We start from the raw sequence: 16,247 nt of genomic DNA on the forward strand, positions 1-16,247 counted from the left end.
ACTTGTCTTGGACATGATGCCTATACACATGATCATACCTAGATATACTCATAACTATGCTCAATTCTATCAATTGCTCAACAGTAATTTGTTCACCCACCGTAGAATACTTATGCTCTTGAGAGAAGCCACTAGTGAAACCTATGGCCCCCGGGTCTATTCACATCATATCAATCTCCATTAGTTTAATACCTTCTTTGTTTTTACTTTGCCTTTTACTTTTCACTTTGCATCTCTATATCAAAAATACCAAATATATTATTTATCATCTCTATCAGATCTCACCCTCACAAGTGACCGTGAAGGGATTGACAACCCCTAATCGCGTTGGTTGCGAGTAGCTACCATTTTGTGCAGGTACGAGGGACTCATGCGTGATCTCCTACTGGATTGATACCTTGGTTCTCAAAAACTGAGTGAAATACTTACGCTACTTTACTGCATCATCCTCTCCTCTTCGGGGAAATCCAACGCAGTGCTCAAGATGTAGCAAGAAGAGTTTCTGGAACCGTTGCTGGGGAGTTTGCGCAAAAGTCAACCATACCAAGTACCCATCACCATCCCTATCTCTCGCATTACATTATTTACCTCTCGTTTTCCTCTCCCCCACTTCACCCTTGACGTTTTATTCACCCTCTCTTTCCCAATATCCTCCTCTCTTTTTTGTTCGCCTTCTTCCCGTATGTATCTTTGTTTGTGTTTCCTTGTGCCTTCTATATGCTTGCATCTTTGCTTGCTAAAAATCTATTGATATGGATCCACTTAAAGTGTTCTACTTGGATCATCTTCGATCCTTATGTGCTCGTGCTGAAACCCCAACTAGCCTAGTTGATGGGAAATCTTTAGATGAGCATGCTCATTTTGTGCGTCATCGTTTATATGAAAAACGGAGACTCTTACAGTATCATATAAATAGTTTGCTATGCTATGCCTAGAATCTTTGTGAAATGTGTGATTTTACTTGTTGTTCTAAGAACCCTAAAAAACACCTTCCCTACCTATGTGAGTTCAATGATAATGAAATCTTATCTTCTTATGCAAAGGGTGTTTATAGTTACTTTGATATAGAACAAATTGAAGAATTTATTGTTTTTAAGGGTGCTCATGAAGTTGCTTGTTTGATTGAAAAGTATGATTTTACACTCAACAAATCTGAAAATTCTGTCATACTTAAATATTGCAATTAAAACCTTGCTCATAATGTCTATGTCCAAGAATTTATTGAAAGAATGACCATTGCTTTGGAAGAAAATAATGATATGCATGAATCTATGGATAATGATGATTCCGATGATTTGATTGAAATATCCCTTGATGAACATGATGCTTACTATCCTTGTGGCCATGATGCCAATATTTATGAAGATGAATTTGCTATAGTTCCTTATGTTAAACATGAGATCGTTGCTATTGCACCCATACTTGGTAGTTCCTTCGATGAAAACCTTGATTGCAATAATTTTACTATAAATTCTCTTGATGTCAATTGTGCTAATAATATGCAAAACCCTAAGCTTGGGGATGCTAGTTTTGCTATCTTTACTACTTGTTGCAATGATCATGATTGGGGTGATTCTTCTTATGTTCTTGAAAATTTATTTAAGCCCCATGATGAATATGAGATTGATAATAGTGTTTTCAATATTAAAAGTGGGTTTGGAAGAGTGTCAACTTTAGATCCCACTTATTTGGATAATGTTCAATCTTATGAAATTTTTGATAAGAGTGGGTTTGGAGGGGTCATGACTTTAGTTAATGTTAATCCCACTATTTCGGAAGAGTGTCAACTTTGCATGCATGTGGATCGTGTTGAAAATATTTTATGTGATAGATATTTTGTTGAATTTGCTTATGATCCCACATGTAATTATTCTGAGAGGAAAATATGGTCGTAGAAATTTTCATGATAATAAATTACCTCTCGTTATGTTGAGATTGCTATTGTTTCTTTCCGCCTCCTTGCATATGCTAGTTTTTGCTTACCTTGATAATTTGTTTGCCTATAAAATGCCTATGCATAGGAAGTATGTTAGACTTAGATGTGTTTATCACATGTTTTATGATGCTCTCTTTGTGCTTCAATTCTTGTCTTTCTTGTGAGCATCATTGAAATATCAATGCCTAGCTAGGGGCGTTAAACGATAGTTCTTGTTGGGAGGCAACCCAATTTTATTTTTTGTTTTTGTTTTTGCTTATGTTTAGGAATAAATAATCCATCTAGACTCTTCTTAGATGTGGTTTTATGTTTTAGTTAGTGTTTGTGCCAAGTAGAACCTATAGGATAACCTATGATGATAGTTGATTTGATTCTGCTGAAAAACAGAAACTTTGCGCTCACGAGAAAAAATTCAATAAATCACAAAAACGTGATTTTGCATTGGTTTTTTTTGCTGCTGATCAATAAATAAATTGTATAGTACGTACTATTTTGGTAGAATCTTTAGAGTTCCAGAAGTTTGTGTTAGTTACAGATTGCTACAGACTGATCTGTTTTTGACGGATTCTGTTTTTCGTGTGTTGTTTGCTTATTTCAATGCCTCTATGGCTAATAAATTAGTTTATAAACCATAAGGAAGTTGGAATACAGTAGGTTTAACACCAATATAAATAAAGAATGAGTTAATTACATTACCTTAAAGTAGTCTTTTGTTTTCTTTCACTAACGGAGCTCACGAGATTTCTATTGAGTTTTGTGTTGTGAAGTTTTCAAGTTTTGGGTGAATCCTTTTGATGGATTATGGAAAAAGGAGTGGAAAGAGCCTAAGCTTGGGGATGCCCATGGCACACCGAAGATAATCCAAGGACACCAAAAAGTAAAAGCTTGGGGATGCCCCGGAAGGCATCCCCTATTTCGTCTACTTCCATCGGTAATTTACTTGGAGCTATATTTTTCACCACATGTTATGTGTTTTGCTTGGAGCGTCTTGTATTATTTGCGTATTTGCTTGTTAGTTTACCACAATCATCCTTGCTGTACACACCTTTTGAGAGATCCATACACAAATTGGAATTTGCTAGATTACTCTATATGCTTCACTTATATCTTTTGAGCTTGATAGTTTTGCTCATAGTGCTTCACTTATACCTTTTGAGCGTGATAATTTTTCCTCTAGTGCTTCACTTAGATCTTTTAGAGCACGGTAGTGGATTTGTTTTAAAGAAACTATTGATCTCTTATGCTTCACTTAGATTATTTTGAGAGTCGTTAATAGCATGGTAATTTGCTTAATGTTAATACACCTGGTATTCAAGATATATGAAACTTTCTTTTGAATACGTTGAATACTAAGATAAGTTTGATGCTTGATAATTGTTTTGAGAGATGGAGGTGATAATATCAAAGTAATGCTAGTTGGGGTGATTATGAATTTAAAGAATTCTTGTGTTGAAGTTTGTGATTCCCGTATCATGCACGTATGGTGAACCGCTTTGTGATGAAGTTGGAGCACAATTTTATTTATTGATTGCCTTCCTTATGAGTGGCGGTCGGGGACGAGCGATGGTCTTTTCCTACCAATCTATCCCCCTAGGAGCATGCGTGTAGGGCTTTGGTTTTTGATGACTTCTCAATTTTTGCAACAAGTGCATGAGTTCTTTTGATTAATGTTGAGTCCATGGATTATACGCACCCTTTCACCCTTCCACCATTGGTAGCCTCTCTAATACCGCACACTTTTCGCCGGTATCATACACCCACCATATACCTTCCTCAAAACAGCCACCATACCTACCTATCATGGAATTTCCATAGCCATTCTGACATATATTGCCATGCAACTTTCCATGGTTCCGTTCATATGACACACATTACTTTTGTCATATTGCTTTTTGCATGAACATGTAGTTGACATTGTATTTGTGGCAAGGCCACCTTCATAATTTTAATACATGTCACTCTTGATTCATTGCATATCCCGGTACACCACCGGAGGCATTCATATAGAGTCATATTTTGTTCTAATTATCGAGTTGTAATTGTTGAGTTGTAAGAAAAATAAAAGTGTGATGATCATCATTATTAGAGCATTGTCCCAGTGAGGAAAGGATGATGGAGACTATGATTCCCCCATAAGTCGGAATGAGACTCCGGACGAAAAAAGGGCCATAAAAAAAGAAAAGGCCCAAATAAAAAAAATGAGAGAAAAAGAGAGAAGGGACAATGCTACTATCCTTTTACCACACTTGTGCTTCAAAGTAGCACCATGATCTTAATAATAGAGAGTCTCATATGTTGTCACTTTCATATACTAGTGGGAATTTTTCATTATAGAACTTGGCTTTTATATTCCAATGATGGGCTTCCTCAAAAGTGCCCTAGGTCTTCGTGAGCAAGCAAGTTGGATGCACACCCACTTAGTTTCTTTTGTTGAGCTTTCATATATTTATAGCTCTAGTGTATCCGTTGCATGGCAATCCCTACTCACTCACATTGATATCTATTAATGGGCATCTCCATAGCCCGTTGCTACGCCTAGTTGATGTGAGACTATCTTCTCCTTTTTTGTCCGCTCCACAACCACCATTCTATCCCACATATAGTGCTATGTCCATGGCTCACGCTCATGTATTGCGTGAAAGTTGAAAGAGTTTGAGATTACTAAAGTATGAAACAATTGCTTGGCTTGTCAACGGGGTTGTGCATGATTAAATACTTTGTGTGATGAAGATAGAGCAACAGCCAGACTATATGATTTTGTAGGGATAACTTTCTTTAGCCATGCTATTTTGAGAAGACATGATTGCTTTGATTAGTATGCTTGAAGTATTATTACTTTTATGTAATTATGAACTTTTGTCTTGAATCTTTCGGATCTGAATATTCATACTACAATTAAGAAGATCTACATTGAAATTATGCCAAAGTATCACTCAGCATCAAAAATTCTTTTTTATCATTTACCTACTCGAGGACGAGCAGGAATTAAGCTTGGGGATGCCTGATACATCTCCAATGTATCTATAATTTTTGATTGCTCCATGCTACTTTATCTACTGTTTTGGACTATATTGGGCTTTATTTTCCCACTTTTATATTATTTTTGGGACTAACCTATTAACTGGAGGCCGAACCAGAATTGCTGTTGTTTTGCCTATTTCAGTATTTCGAAGAAACAGAAAATCAAACGGAGTCCAAATGGAATGAAACCTTCGGGAACGTGATTTTCTCACCGAACGTGATCCAGGAAACTTAGACCCTGCTCCAAGGAACAACCGAGCCGGTCATGAGGGTGGGGGGCGCGCCCCTACCTTGTGGGCCCCCTGTTGCTCCACCTACGTACTCCTTCCTCCTATATATACCTACGTACCCCCGACAGATCAAATACGGAGCAAAAAACCTAATTCCACCGCCGCAACCTTCTGTATCCATGAGATCCCGTCTTGGGGCCTGTTCCAGAGCTCCGCCGGAAGGGGCATCCACCATGGAGGGCTTATACATCAACACCATAGCCTCTCCGATGAAGTGTGATTAGTTTAACTCAGACCTTCGGGTCCATAGTTAGTAGCTAGATGGCTTCTTCTCTCTTTTTGGATCTCAATACAATGTTCTCCCCATCTCTTGTGGAGATCTATTCGATGTAATCTTCTTTTTGCGATGTGTTTGTTGAGACCGATGAATTGTGGGTTTATGATCCAGCTTATCTATGCATAATATTTGAATCTTCTCTGAATTCTTTTATGTATGATTGAGTTATCTTTGCAAGTCTCTTTGAATTATCCGTTTGGTTTGGCCAACTAGATTGGTAGTTCTTGCAATGGGAGAAGTGCTTAGCTTTGGGTTCAATCTTGCTGTGTCCTTTCCCAGTGACCGTAGGGGCAGCAAGGTGATGATGTTATGTACCTAGGATAGGGTCATGGACGTATCTAGGATACCATGCCCAAGGACATCATTAGACGAAGCTACCTTCCAGTCGACCAAGAGGGACTCCACTCGACCGGCTAGAAGACACTCGATGAACCTAAAGACACTCGACCATGAAGACTCACTCGACCATCAGGAGTTCAGGATCTACTCTGTATCCAAACGGTCTGTAATTAAGTAGTCTTAATGGTCATGATGACACTTTAAGTAGGGCGTTACCAGTAACGCCCGACCTTAATGTACTTTATTCCTCTGCTATGTGGGTTGGCTGGGGTCCTGGCGTCCTCTATATAAGCCACCCCCTCCACTGGTAGAAGGGTTCGCACCCCTGTAATCCTTAAACGCATAAACCGGTCGACCGCCTATGGGCTCCGAGACGTAGGGCTATTACTTCCTCAGAGAAGGGCCTGAACTCGTAAAACACTCATGTGTACAACTACTCCATAGCTAGGATCTTGCCTCTCCATACCTACCCCCATTCTACTATCAGACTTAGAACCACAACAGTTGGCGCCCACCGTGGGGCAGGTGTCTTAGCGACTTTTTTTGGAGAAGTTGCAATTTGTCCGATCGCCTTCATCATGGTTTCCGGCGGAGTTCTGGTCGAGGGCCGCGAGATCCATCTCGGTGCGCTCACTTTCATCGCCAACGACTCCGCTTGGCTCCAGGAGGCACCACTCGACATCGACATGCTACCCGTCCGTGGGGTGACGCACTTTCGGGCGTGTGTCCGCGGCGTCTTGCTGCGGCAGCCGTCGACCCCATACCGGTCGACTCCTGTGCCGTCCTCCCTCCCTGTCTCCCGCCAGCACAAGCGCTCCGGTTGGTCAAGGCTCCAGCGATGGGTGAGACACGCAGTGGCTCGCCAATCGGCCACCACCCAAGTCGTGGCAATTGAGCCCGACGAATCTCTCTACGGCCTGTTCGACCTGTCGACTGGCTCCGTAGAGACTGCATCCGAGTGTGATAGAAGTGATCCAGCGGCGGAGGTCCTGATGGTCAACGGGCCTCGTAGTCCTCCCGGTTTCCCCCGCGATAACGGGATGGACGACGGGGACGACCCCGCTCAAGCCCATGAAGAGTATCAGCCCGAGCCGCTCACTTCTCAGCAGAGGGAAGAACTTCGCCGCCGGAACATGGATGCCCTGCATACTCCCATTACAGGAGAAACTCCTGAGGCTCGTGCCCTGGAAGAGGCGCGTTTAGCCAACCTGGCTGGACGCACTCGACTGGAGAACCTCCAGCGAGCACTCCACAAGCGTGCGCATCAACGAGTGACCAACTCCAACCGACATCAGCTCTTTCCGCAACCGACCCAGGTATATCGAACCCCAATTCAGAATTTGGCAGCTGCAGCCCGCATAGCGGAATCAATTCAGCCCTCTGAGTCAGAGGCTGGAAGAGGCTTGATGCAGATCAGAGATTTTCTCCGGGCGGTAGGAGATCAGAATTCAGCTGTGTCACAGTCGTGCAACAAGATTCACAGTCGATCCGTCGCTGCGAATACTGTTCAGTCGGCTCATAGTCCAAGGTCGCCTCCGATGCGCGTGGGACGTGAAGGCCGGCGGGACCACTATGATGATCGATTTGATCGTGATGATAGGCGTCGAGTGCCCACTCCTCCTCCGAGAACTGGGTCTAACGCCCATCGGCAGCAAGATGACAGACGCCAGCTCAGTGTCGGGCGGAGAGCTCCAGTCGACCCCAGAGAGCCAGGCTTTGACGCGAGATCCATCATCGTGCAAGGTTTGGTCGACCGGAACAGAGCTCATAGAGGTGGTCATGACAGAGATGTGCCCACAAGCAGCCGAGTCCATGTTTCAGGTCCAAAATGTTTTAGCAGAGCAATCAGAGCCGAAGTGATACCCCCAACTTCAGGTTGGCGACTGGGGTGAGTAAGTTCACCAGAGAGTCTAAGCCTGAAACTTGGCTTGAAGACTACCAAGTGGCTGTTCAGATTGGTGGCGGTAATGATGAGGTGGCCATGAAACATTTGCCGCTTATGCTAGAGGGTTCGGCCAGGGCGTGGTTGAATCAGTTAGCTCCTAGCAGCATTTACACATGGGAAGATCTTTCTCGAGTGTTCGTCAGGACGTTTGAGGGAACTTGCAAGCGACCTGCCGGATTGACTGAGCTGCAAGTTTGTGTACAAAAGTCGAGTGAAACACTGAGGGATTACATCCAGAGATGGATCACTTTGCATCATACTGTAGAGAATGTGTTGGACCATCAAGTGGTCTGCGCCTTCAAGGATGGTGTCAAGAACAGAGAGTTGAGCCTGAAGTTTGGTCGAACTGGAGATATGACCCTGAGTCGGATGATGGAAATAGTCACCAAGTACGCCAACGGCGAAGAAGAGGACCGACTCCGGAGTGGCAAGTACAAGCCGAGTCAGTCGGATAAAGGAAACTCCAGTCAGAAGCAAAAGCGAAAGGCCGAGCCAGCTGCTCCAGGAGAGGCTCTGGCCGTGACTCAGGGAAAATTCAAAGGGAAGCCCAAAGGATCTTGGAACCCCAAGAAGGTAAAAGATAAGGAAGGTAATGACGTGATGGATCTACCGTGTCATATCCACACGAAGAAAGAAGAAGAGGGTAACTTCATCTACCCAAAGCATACCACTCGGCAGTGCCGGCTCTTAATCCAGCAGTTTCAAGGGAAACAGCCGAAAGACAAAGAGAAGGAGTCGGACAAGGCTGAGGACAAGGAGGACAGTGATGGAGAGTACCCTCATGTCAACTCCACTCTGATGATTTTTGCTGATGTAAGCAAAAGTCGACTGAAAGTGATCAACTGTGAGGTCAATATGGTCTCCCCGACGACACCAAACTATCTGAGATGGTCGCAAACTCCCATTACTTTCGACCAGTCTGACCATCCTACTCACATTGCCACCCCTGGGAGGCAAGCACTGGTGGTCGACCCGGTCGTCGAAGGCACTCGACTGACGAAGGTATTGATGGATGGCGGCAGCGGGTTGAATATACTGTATGCAGAGACGCTCAAGGGAATGGGCATTCCGATGTCCAGGCTCAGTTCCAGCAACATGAGTTTTCAGGGAGTCATCCCAGGAAAGAAGGCTGAGTCACTCGGCCAAATAGCTCTGGATGTAGTGTTCGGCGACTCGAAGCATTTCCGCAAAGAGAAGCTGACATTTGAGGTCGTGGATTTCCGTAGCGCCTACCACGCTATTTTGGGAAGACCAGCCTATGCCCGCTTCATGGCTTCACCATGTTATGTGTACCTCAAGTTAAAGATGCCTGGCCCCAAAGGCGTGATCACCATCACTGGCAGCCGGAACAAAGCAAAAGAGTGTTTCCAGAAAGGCTCAAAGATTGCGGATGACCAGATAACAGTGGTAGAGCTGGAGGAATACAAGAAGAATGCAGATCCGAGTGATTTACTGCGGGCCAAGAAGCCTGCCACAGAGTCAACATTTCAGTCGTCCGGTGAGACGAAGCCAGTTCATATCCACCCGACTGATCCCAATGCAGCTCCGACCCATATTTCCACAACACTCGACTCTAAATAGGAAGAAGCGCTCATCCAGTTCCTCCATGAGAACTGGGACATCTTTGCATGGAAGCCAGCTGACATGCCAGGTGTTCCCAGGGGGCTGGCTGAGCATCGCCTTAGAGTCGATTCAAAAGCAAAACCTGTTAAAGAACATCTTCGACAGTCCGCCGTTCAGAAGAAAAAAGCCATTGGCGAGGAGGTGGCTCGACTCCTTGCAGCAGAGTTCATCCGAGAGATATACCACTCTGAGTGGCTCGCCAATGTCGTCATGGTTCCCAAGAAGGACAATTCACTTCGTATGTGCATTGATTTCAAACATATCAATCGGGCCTGCCCGAAAGATCATTTTCCTCTCCCTCGCATCGACCAAATTGTCGACTCGACCGCAGGGTGCGAGAGATTGTCTTTTCTAGACGTTTATTCCGGGTATCATCAGATCCATCTGTATGGGCCCGACGAAATCAAAACAGCTTTCATCACTCCATTCGGGTGCTTCTACTATATCACCATGCCTTTCGGCCTCAAGAATGCCAGAGCCACGTTCATGAGAATGATTCAAAAGTGTTTACTCACTCAAATCAGTCGGAATGTGGAAGCGTACATGGATGATATCATGGTCAAGTCGCGAAAGGGTTCCGACCTGTTGACTGACTTAGGTGAAACATTTGCCAATCTCAGGAGGTATGATATCAAGCTCAATCTATCAAAGTGCACATTTGGAGTACATGGTGGAAAGTTACTCGGTTTTCTCGTTTCCAAACGAGAAATCGATGCTAACCCAGAAAAAGTTGGCACCATACTCCGAATGAAACGGCCTATGCGTGTGCACGACGTCCAGAAGCTTAGTGGATGCTTGGCCACGTTAAGTCGATTCATCTCTCGCCTCGGTGAAAAGGCGTTGCCCCTTTACCGGCTGATGAAGAAGGCAGACAAGTTCAAGTGGACTCCAGAAGCTGATGCAGCGTTTGTCGAGTTAAAAACTCTGCTCTCCACCCAGCCGGTGCTTGCTGCTCCAATCAGCAAAGAGCCTCTGTTGCTTTATATTGCAGCCACAGGACAAGTCGTCAGTACAGTACTTACGGTCGAGCGGGAAGCAGAAGGGAAAGCCTTCAAAGTTCAGCGCAGAGTGTATTATCTCTCTGAAGTTTTAACCCGATCGAAGCAAAGATATCCTCATTATCAGAAGCTCGTATATGGGATCTACATGACCATGAAGAAGGTTGCTCATTATTTCTCTGATCATGACATTACAGTCGTTAGCGACGCACCATTGTCAGAGATTCTGCACAACAGAGATGCAACTGGTCGAGTGGCTAAATGGGCGATTGAACGCCTTCCCATTGATATCAAATTCGAGGCAAAGAAAGCCATTAAGTCCCAGGCTATAGCAGATTTCCTTGCCGAGTGGATTGAGCAACAACAGCCGACTCAAGTCCACTCGGAGCATTGGACCATGTTCTTTGATGGCTCTAAGATGTTAAATGGTTCTGGTGCTGGGGTTGTTTTGGTTTCCGCCCGAGGAGACAAGCTCAGATATGTGCTCCAGATCCACTTTGATTCCTCCAACAATGAAGCAGAATATGAAGCACTCTTGTATGGATTGCGCATGGTCATTTCACTCGGCGTCCGTCGCCTTATGGTCTATGGCGATTCAGATTTGGTGGTCAATAAAGTGATGAAGGAGTGGGACGTTAGAAGCCCATCCATGATTGGATACTGCAATGCAGTGAGGAAGCTCGAAAAGAAGTTCGAAGGGTTAGAGCTCCACCACATACCCCGACTGAAAAATCAAGCAGCTGACGATCTGGCGAAGATAGGATCCAAGAGAGAAGCCATCCCCAGTGATGTGTTTTTGGAGCATATCCACACTCCGTCAGTCATAGAAGATCCTTTTACCGATGAAGCCCCGCAACCTATGAGTGTCACAGACCCGACTGAGGTTGAAGTCCCAGCAGTGGTCGACCTGATCATGGAAGTTCTAGTGATCACTCCAGATTGGACAGTACCATATATCGCGTATATCTTGAGGAAAGAGCTCCCGGAGGACGAAGAAGAGGCTCCACAGATCGTCCGCCGATCTAAAGCCTTTACCGTGATAAAGGGACAGTTGTACAGAGAAAGCGCGACTGGAGTTGGTCAGAAATGCATAACGCCGGAGGAAGGTCGAATAATCCTTGATGACATCCACTTGGGAACCTGTCGCCATCATGCATCCTCTCGGACCATCGTGTCCAAAGCATACCGAGCCGGATTTTATTGGCCAAGAGCGAATGAAATGGCGAAGGAGATAGTCGACAAGTGCGAGGGATGCCAATTTTACTCTAATATGTCACACAAGCCTGCGTCAGCTTTGAAGACTATACCACTCATCTGGCCCTTTGCAGTGTGGGGTTTGGATATGGTCGGTCCTTTGAGAACAGGCAGAAGCGGTTTTACCCATGTGCTGGTAGCAGTCGACAAGTTCACTAAGTGTATCGAGGCTAAACCCATCAAGAACCTCGATGCCGGTACTGCTGTCAGCTTCATCAGAGAATTGATATTCAGATATGGGGCCCCGCACAGCATCATCACTGACAATGGGTCAAACTTCGACTCCGAAGAGTTCAGAGCTTTCTGCACATCTCAAGGCACGCGAGTCAACTATGCTTCAGTCGCTCACCCACAGTCGAATGGACAAGCAGAACGAGCCAACGGTTTGATTCTCAAATGGTTGAAACCCCCTTTGATGCGTGATCTTAAGCATGCAGCTGGTGCATGGGTCGACGAACTTCCCTCAGTGCTTTGGGGGTTAAGGACCACGCCCAACCGGTCGACTGGGAGAACTCCATTCTTCTTGGTCTACGGAGCTGAAGCAGTCTTGCCGAGTGACCTTCTCCACAATGCTCCCCGGGTCGAGCTCTACACTGAAGCCGAAGCAGAACAAGCGCGGCAGGATGCAGTCGACCTTTTAGAGGAAGAGAGGGAGATGGCTCTGATCAGATCGACCATTTACCAACAAGACTTGCGTCGCTTCCACGCCAAAAACGTGAAGAGTCGAGCCTTCCAGGAAGGAGATTTAGTTCTCCGAGTGGATCAGCAGAAACCACACAAGCTTGCTCCTTCTTGGGAAGGTCCCTTCATCGTCACCAAGGTTCTTCACAATGGAGCATACCGTCTTTACAATGTCGAGCATCAGATCGACGAGCCCCGAGCTTGGAACGCGGAACTTCTCCGCCCCTTTTACACCTAAGTATACACTCGGACGAGTTGTAATAAAAGTACTTCTGTAGTTTCTTTATCAAAGACAAGAGCTTTATAATCTTCCCAGTAATCGTTATTTCTTTTGTCCACTCAAAACAATCCCCCAGTGGGTGGCTTGGCTGCGAATCCGATTTGCCCAAGTCTGTAAAAAAAATCCTAACCGAGTGGTGAGCCAGTCTCCCACACGAAGGCTTAGCTGCGAAATCCGTTTCGCCTAAGATAAATAAAATCCTACCGAGTGGTAAGCCAGCCTTCCACTCGGAGGCTTAGCTGCAGTCCAAGTACTCACCTAAGATAAATAAAATCCTACCGAGTGGTAAGCCAGCCTTCCACTCGGAGGCTTAGCTGCAGTCCAAGTACTCGCCTAAGATAAATAAAATCCTACCGAGTGGTAAGCCAGCCTTCCACTCGGAGGCTTAGCTGCAGTCCAAGTACTCGCCTAAGATAAAGAAAATCCTATCGAGTGGTAAGCCAGCCTTCCACTCGGAGGCTTAGCTGCAGCATTGCGCTCGCCTAAGTACAAATACAACATGCGCTTCGCAAGGAGGACGAGGTGCCGGTCGACTGCTACCCTCTCCTTCCAAGCTACGCCACAAGTACAACATGCGCTCTGCAAGGAGGACGAGGTGCAGGTCGACTGCTACCCTCTCCTTCCAAGCTGCGCCACCAATTCAAAATCCTACCGAGTGGAGAGCAAACCTCCCACTCGGGGGCTTAGCTGCAGCCCAGTGCTTGCCTAAGTATCTGAAATCCTACCGAGTGGAGAGCAAGCCTCCCACACGGGGGCTTAGCTGCAGCCCAGTGCTCACCTAAGTATTTGAAATCCTACCGAGTGGAGAGCAGACCTCCCACTCGGGGGCTTAGCTTCAGCCTAACACTCGCCTAAGTATCTGAAATCCTATCGAGTGGAGAGCAAACCTCCCACTCGGGGGCTTAGCTGCAGCCCAGTGCTCGCCTAAGTATCTGAAATCCTACCGAGTGGAGAGCAGACCTCCCACTCGGGGGCTTAGCTGCAGCCTAGCGCTCACCTAAGTATGTGAAAATCCTACCGAGTGGAGAGCAAACCTCCCACTCGGGGGCTTAGCTGCAGCCCAGTGCTCGCCTAAGTATCTAAAGATCCTACTGAGTGGAGAGCAAACCTCTCACTCGGGGGCTTAGCTGCAGCCCAGTGCTCGCCTAAGTGTATTGGGGAACAAGTCGATTGCAATAAGCGTTTCGCTTTAACCTGCAAAAGACACATCAAACCAAATGCAAACATATTCGACGACGAATCCAAGTACGGATAACACCTAACGGAACCGAAAGTGCTCAGGCGCTAGGCCTGTTAAGGTTTGTCGGTTACAAAACACACTCGGCATACCGAGGAAAATTTAAAGTATCAAGCTCAGAAGTTTTTTACCCCTCCTGTGGAGGGCTGGAAGGTGCCACAAACTCGTCCAGATCAATTCCATCTGCAATCCGAGTGGCAGCGGCAATGAAGGTCTCCATGAAAGATCTGAAATCGTGCTTCTTGGTGTTAGCCACCCTAAGAGCCACCAGCTTGTCCTCTCATGCATCCTTGCAGTGAACGTGGATTAGAGACAGAGCAACATCCGCACCGCACCTGGCCGAAGACTTCTTCCACTCCTGCACTCGACTTGGGACCTCGTTCAGCCGAGTCATCAGGGACTCGAGGTCATTCTGGAGTGTGTCTCTTGGCCAGAGTGTTGTGTCGATGTGAGAAGTTGTGACCTTCAGCCTTGCGAGATAATTGATGACAGCAGCAACATGAGATTCAAACCGGAGCACGTTCATGGCGATTTCATCTTTCACAGGGGAGTTGATGGGGTCCAGGTTTACTTCTAGTCGACCAGTCTCCTCTTCAAAGTTCTGACAAAATTCTGCAAGCACAACCACCGAGTCAAGACAAACAGTCGGAGGTTACAATTAAAATATTTGTTTGATACAAAGGATTACCTTCAAGCATGAGGAACAACTTCTTGGCGAGTCCACCCAGATAAGCCTCTAGATTGTTCTACTTTCTCTTCAACTCACTGGCCTTGTCATTCAGGGTGGTCTTGTCACTTTTAAGTCGACTGACCTCCTGGTTGGCAGCATCAAGAGCAGCTTTCAGATTGGTGTTTTCTTCTTCAAGCTTGGTCACTGAAGCCAACTCCTCATCCGCAAGCCTGGTCTTCTCTAAAGCAGTTTTTTGCATCTCAGCCAAGTCAAGCTCTTGCTTCTTCAGGGCATCCCTCACCTTGTCTGCAAAGTTACAGTGAGATTAGATTCGGAAACAAGTGAGAGGCAAAGGCAGTCGTCAAAGGCCTCACCAAGCATACCTTTAGCTTCCTCCTTCACCTTCGTCAAGTTCTCTTGGGCCAGTTTCAGATCGAGCTCGAGCGGAATGTGTTTGTTCTCCAACTCAGTATAACGAGCCGCAAGGTCATAGGATTTCTACGAAGAACCAATCGACAGATGTCAAAGACAATTCACTTCCGAGTGAGTAAGGAAAAATCATAGCGTTTCTAAGACTACGGCCGAATGCAAACATTCGACCATAGTCTCGGGGAGTACACCTACTGGGTGCACTCAGCGTTCCCCCACTAGTTTCATCAGTTAGAGTCGACCAGTCGACCAACAACAAAAAAAACAGGAGATGTTCTTCAAACTATAGTCAACTGCCCACAGTCGACCACAGTCTCGGGGACTACACCCAGTGGGTGCACTCAGCATGCCCCCACCGGTCTATGAATCTATTCGACCTAGTCGAGTAAGGAAAAAACTTAAGACATAAAGCCTATGGTCGACTGCCAGCAGTCGACCATAGCCTTGGGGACTACACCCAGTGGGTGCACTCAATGTGCTCCCACTAATCCGGAATTTCAATCGACACACCCAGTAGGGTAGGTCAAACTCTAAGAATTTCAGAAAGAAGAGTTTTCAGATATCATATCCTAACAAAACAGGCAGTGACCGACTGACCTGAACATTACTCTAAAGAGCCGAACTGGCGTCATAGGCTGCCTGGCTGGCTTCTCATATTGCCTTCACTTGCTCCATCATGACCCCCGCTTGGCGTATTGGTTCTTTAGCAGCACTAGCTTGGTCTTCTGGAACGGGGTAGGTGGAGAAAAGCGAGGGTTGAGCAGCACTCGACGACGAAGGGCGAGCACTCGTCAACGGCACCGCAAAGGTTACGGTGGGTCGAGTGACATTGTCTCCCTCCACGACCAATGTCTCGGGTGCCGGCACATCCTGAGTCGCCTTGCCAGCAGACGTTTTCTTGCTTCTCCTCTGCGGCAATGGTTCTTCGTCGTCGTCGTCAGGAAGGTCAATAACAATGTTAGATGAAACTGCAGAAAGAATCAAAATTAGAGACAATAAGTCAGTCGACTGAAAACAGCATCACAAGAGTCATACCAGGTTTTGAGGTAGCAACATCCTCCATCTCGTGGTCTTCAGCCCTGGTCGAAGTATCAGAAGTAGCAGCGCTGCAGTTCCAGAAGTCAGTCGATTGACCCATGAGTCGACCAAGGACAAGTTCATGAAACGGGGAAAACTCAAGACTACCATTACCCTGAAATCGTGGGGATCACCATCTTCATCTTCGGCAAGACCTTCGCAGGTTTCGACGGTGCCACTCGAGATTGCT

The sequence above is a fragment of the Triticum dicoccoides genome, chromosome 6B (genome assembly GCF_002162155.2).
Source record: "Triticum dicoccoides isolate Atlit2015 ecotype Zavitan chromosome 6B, WEW_v2.0, whole genome shotgun sequence".
In the NCBI taxonomy this organism is placed as follows: domain Eukaryota; kingdom Viridiplantae; phylum Streptophyta; class Magnoliopsida; order Poales; family Poaceae; genus Triticum; species Triticum dicoccoides.